A 6000-nucleotide genomic window follows, 5' to 3' on the forward strand; every position below is an offset into this window, starting at 1 on the left:
ATATATATATATATATATATATATATATATATATATATATATATATATATATATATATATATATATATATATATATATATATATATATATATATATATATATATATATATATATATATATATATATATATATATATATATATATATATATATATATATATATATATATATATATATATATATATATATATATATATATATAATATTAAAAGAATTTCACTTAACGTCAATAGAACCCAGAGGGTCCCGCGTTAATGAATAACAGAACATATGGGATTAATTCCAATAGAAACCAGGCCGACCCCCAAACTCCACTTTTTGAAGACACATAACTATGTTGTAGTAAAAATAACATCTTAATTTTATGATGGTACATGCACACAATTAATACTTAAGAGAAATAGAGAAATACAGTCGCCAAGTTAATGTCCATTCAAATAATGGACTCAACTCCCTCCCCCTCTTCTCACACTACACTGCTGGCTCTTCCCTCTCTGAGAAATTTTTGGGGGGAAAACCACTAAATTTTAATAAATAATACCTCAAACTAAAGTTAGGATAATACAATTGACATTGCTGGATTCCTTGTAAGACCAGGAATATTTTGAATATAAATGTCATATATTTTTCACAAAAGATAACATATTTACTCAGAGAAAACATTTTATCTAAAATTTGTATGTCTAATGCAAAATATATGATGTTTATATTCAAAATGATCATCAAATTATAAGAATTCCAGCAATGTAAATTATATTCTGGCCGGGTAATTTGTATGAATTTTATGAGCTAAAACAAATATCTTCAGTTAATAAAAAAAAAATATTCTTCACGACACTATCTGTCAATCAAAGTACCCCACCTTGCCTCCCCCCCTCTTCCAACCGCGCGGTCAGTCCCAACCCTCCCCCCCACCCCCCACCAATCCTCCCTTCAAGAGAAAGAGTGGGTGAAAAAAATAAATTTTAACATTTTGTATTAAATAATACCTCAGATTAAAGTTAGGATAATATAGTTGACATTGCTGGATTCCTTGTAAGACCAGGAATATTTTGAATATAAATGTCATATATTTTGCACAAAAGATAACATATTTACTCAGAGAAAACATTTTATCTAAAATTTGTATGTCTAATGCATATATGATGTTTATATTCAAAATGATCATCAAATTATAAGAATTCCAGCAATGTAAATTATATTCTGACCGGGTAATTTGTATGAATTTTATGAGCTAAAACAAATATCTTCAGTTAATAAAAAAAAAATATTCTTCACAGGGTAACAGATGGTCGGTCGGTCCCTCCCTCCCCCCCACCCCCCACCAACCGTCCCAAGGAGATGTGTGGGAAAACCAGAATATTTAACATTTTGTATTAAATAATACCTCAAACTAAAGTTAGGATAATATAATTGACATTGCTGGATTCCTTGTAAGACCAGGAATATTTTGAATATAAATGTCATATATTTTGCACAAAAGATAACATATTTACTCAGAGAAAACATTTTATCTAAAATTTGTATGTCTAATGCAAAATATATGATGTTTATATTCAAAATGATCAGCAAATTATAAGAATTCCAGCAATGTAAATTATATACTGTACAGTGGGGTATGCTATAACGAACGGATCCTATTACGAATATTCCTATAACGAACGGTTTTACCTAAAAAATTCGAGAATGCTATAACGAACGAAACTCCTACAACGAACATAATTTAATTTTTTTTTTCTAATTTATTGTTTTATTATTATAAATATTAATGATATTCTTTATTTCAGCGGTTTAGATGCATATTTATGCACTTTTTTACAATTTTTACAATTTTATATTATATTTTTCAGTGTTAAGTGGTTGTATTTGGGGGCCTGGAACGGATTAATCTTATAACAAACGATTGCTATAACGAACAAGGTTCTAGAACCAATTAGATTCGTTATAGCATACCCCACTGTATATATATATATATATATATACTGTATATATATATATATATATATATATATATATATATATATATATATATATATATATATATATATATATATATATATATATATATATATATATATATATATATATATGTATGTATGTATATATATATGTGTATACATACATACATACATACATACATACATACATACACACACAGTGAACCCTCACTTTACGCGGTTAATTCAACCCACGGCGGCCCGCGTAAAGTGAACAACATAACATATGGGATTAATTGAAATAGAGACCGGGCTGACCCCCAAACTCCACTTTTTCCCGACACAATACGTACGTTTTACTAAAAATAACCTCTAACTTTATGATGGTATTCACCCACACATAATATAGAAGGGTACAATCAATAAGAGAAGAATAAACTGAAGGTTAGGTTAGAAAAAAACAAGGCTGGGTTAACACTTACGTTAGTAGAAGAGATGGGTCGGCGTACGGGAATGGAGGCTGGTTGCGAGGCAGAGGGCAGGCTACTGGCCCTCAGGTGAGTCTTCATCACTGTCATCCACACTTACTAGTGCCTCCCTGACAAATCCCTCAAAGTCATCATCACTGTCTCTGTCTCTATCACTGACTTGGGCTGGCTGTGGTGGGTTGCGGGCGAAGAACTCGGTTATGCTTTGCTGACGGCTGGTGTTTATGTTGTCGTGATACACCTTGATGTAGGGCTCCATAGTCTGCAACAGCTGGGTAGTGAAGATTTCATACCGGTTAGCGTCAGGGTCGTCGGAAAGGAGGAGCTTGACTTTCTCAATACACTCGATGGCACCCCTTACATTACTATGGGATAACTTGTGTTCTTCTTGGGTTGACGCACCACCTGCCTCTTCACTGACGTCATCATCATCTACCATCTTGTCGGTAGTCACATCAGGATCCCTTATCACCTCCAGGATGTCGTCGTTGGTGGTCTCGGAGAAGCCTGCAGCTGTAACACTCTGCGCAGCTTCTCTGGCAAGGTCCACTGCTACTGCAACAGTCTGAACCTCACCAGTCACAGATTTACTCTGCCTCCCACCCGGAATACCTTGCAACACATGTCTCCATGCGTGACGAACAGTTGCTACAGACAGCTGATCCCATGCCTCCACCAAGAAGTCCACAGCTTTCTTGACATTAAATGTTCTCCAAAATTGTCTCACAAGTACTTCTTGCTCTGCCAACTGTTGTTCCTCGTCGTCTTCGCTCTTGCTATCGGTGTCGGTGTCACTCAGGTTACGCAACTCTTCCTTGGTGTTGGTGTAGTCGTTCAGGAGCTTAAATTTCTTGGCAGAGAATGCAGCTTTCACATTACAGATCAATTCTTGGTCCATGGGCTGTATTATAAACGTAGTGTTGGGAGGAAGGAAGACCACTTTTACGTTGGGGTGACGATCTAATAGTAGGGGTGAGTGTCCTGGTGCGTTGTCAAGCAGCAACAAAATCTTGAATGGAACATTGTGTTGCTCACAGAATTTCTTAACGTCAGGAACGAAACAGTCATCAAACCAGGAGAGGGACAGAGTAGAGAACATCCACGCCTTACGTGCGGTCAGCCAGTGGACATTTAGCTTGGTCATGTCCATGCTCTTGTAGGCGTGCGGCTTGCGTTCTGTGTGCATCACCGATAACTTTAGCTTACAGGTACTGGAGGCTGTGTGGATCACTGATAACTTGAGTTTACTGGAACCGGAGGCATTGGTGGTAAACAGGACGGTGATGCGCTCCTTCTGCAATTTCCGGCCCCGACACTTGCTGGCATTCTTCACAATGAAGGTCTTGGAAGGTAGCTTTTTCCAAAAAAGACCAGATTCGTCCATGTTAAATACCTGGTCGTCGGTGTACTGTCCTTCCTCCATAATCTCACTTAAAAACGGAGTAAATTCCCTAGCCGCAACACGGTCAGCACTAGCTTCTTCACCACCAATGTTAATATTGGTGATCTTTTTCCTCTTCTTAAACCTCTGTAACCACCCAGAGTCAAGCATCAAAGGGTTTGGGCTCTGCAATTCCCATCTTTCGTGGCACTGCAGCATACGGTTCACGTGCGTACTCCTTAACTGAGCGCGTGTCCACCACCATGTTCCGTCGCGTCTGACGAACCAAGTAGCTCACAAATAATTTCTCCGTCTTGAGAAGCACCTTGTTGTGGCAATACTTAATCATAGAAGCACCTGTAGACTTTGTGATGTTCATGTGCTCCTTTATCTTGGCTGCATCCTTCTTAATTGTCCTGATCATAAACTCATTAACACCATGCTGGCGCGCGAGATCAACCTGTCTTGTTCCTTTCTCCAACTCTTGTATGATCTTATATTTAATTTCGTACCTTAAGGATCGTCGTGTCTTCTTTGGCTTAGGGCGGCTGGGTCCAGGTAATGCAAGGTTTCTTTGTGGTGGTGGTCCGGTGGAAGCCATTTTTATGGAACAATGGATACCGATATACACGGTGTAGCCGGGAGGGGTGTAACTGACGCGGGTAGGTCAAGGGGCTTGAACATTCCCGCGGCGGGGCACGTCATAGTACATTAAACCAATCACAGCTAGCGGGGAGGGAGGTAAGGATGCTTGGCCCAATCATAGTCCGATACGTCATATGACGTCACCGATAACGCAACAAAGACATTCACTGTTCAACCTACTGCGCAGCTTACCCAATATGGCGGGAGAGATGGCGGGAGGTTTGGATCCAAAAATGGCGTTGCGCGAGAGGACCGCCAGCCGCTCCCCGTGTAAAAGGGTAAACACACCGCGGAAAGTGAGCATTCCGTGTTCGGCAGGGTACCGCATAAACGTGGAAACGTGTAAAGTGTAACCGCGTAAAGTGAGGGTTTACTGTATACATATATACAGTCTACGCGGAAAGATAAGGCACACCGTGGAAAAAAAATAAAAAATCATGGTAAGGCAATAAAAAAATGAAAAGAACACTCACCCACCCCTCTTAGTATTTTGTTGTGTTTCCCAGCACCTCTTTCAGTCGTTGTGGAACACTGTTTGCAAGGTTTTGCAGGTGCTGTGGGGTGAAATTGGCCCACAGTTGCTTAATTGCTGTGGTGAGCTTGGGGACAGACGAGCTGTCGAGGTCACGTAGGCGACGTTTCATGAGCCCCCAAAGGTTCTCAATAGGGTTGATGTCGGGGGAATTGCCAGGCCAGTCCTTAAAATATGAATCCTGGCAATCCTCCAACCACTAAGTAACCAACTTGGCTGTGTGGCAGGGAGCACCGTCCTGCATGAACACGTCGGCGCGTGTTTTCTCAAACTAGTCAGGCAGAACGTCACAGAGAAGCTCGAGGTACACACCCTGGTTAACTTTAATGTTTTTTTCAAGCACAACCAACTCACCAACACCGTAATAAGTGAAACAACCCCATACCATCACTGAATCAGGATGCTTGACCGTCTTGACGGTGTACCTGGGGTCGAGCGGGTCAGAGTCTGGCCGGCGGTACACCCTATCGTGACCACAACCACTCACTGTAAACATGGCTTCATCACTCCACAGGACGTTCCTCCACTCCTGAAGGGACCAGACACTGTACTTCTTTGCAAACGTGATCCTCTTCTCCTTCTGGGCAGCAGTCAGCAGAGGCTTACGGCGTGGTCGGTAGGCACGATAACCGAGATCGTCATGAAGAAGCTGCTGCACTGACCTTAAGGAGACGTGACCAAGGAGTCCGGGGTTAGCTTGCTTTAATTCCCGGGCCGTGAGCTTAGGGTTAGCATTAACTTGCCTAGCAATCACCTTCCTGGTTCTAGGAGACCTAAGCTGTAGTTGCCCAGACCTGGGTTTAGGGGTAGGCAACTCTTCCTGGCTGTTTGCTTCAAACTTCGAGATGAATCGGTACACTGTTTTGCGGCACACACCGGTTAATTCAACTATTTCAGTAACTTTATGATTAGTCTTGTATAAACCAATCACCTGTGCAACATCCTCACGCTTAGTAACTCTCCTGGACATCTTAAAGACCCAGAAATCACACGATAAAGCACTGTAACTCAGGCGTAA

The 6000-nt window shown here is 40.5% G+C and overlaps 1 protein-coding gene across 1 annotated transcript in view; it reads left to right on the forward strand.

The window, feature by feature from the left end:
• LOC121872528 (WASH complex subunit 1-like) overlaps window positions 1-6000 on the forward strand; it is a 96973-nt gene that overhangs the window by 21699 nt on the left and 69274 nt on the right. The window lies entirely within an intron of this gene.

The sequence above is a fragment of the Homarus americanus genome, unplaced genomic scaffold (genome assembly GCF_018991925.1).
Source record: "Homarus americanus isolate GMGI-L3 unplaced genomic scaffold, GMGI_Hamer_2.0 scaffold39155, whole genome shotgun sequence".
Taxonomy (NCBI): domain Eukaryota; kingdom Metazoa; phylum Arthropoda; class Malacostraca; order Decapoda; family Nephropidae; genus Homarus; species Homarus americanus.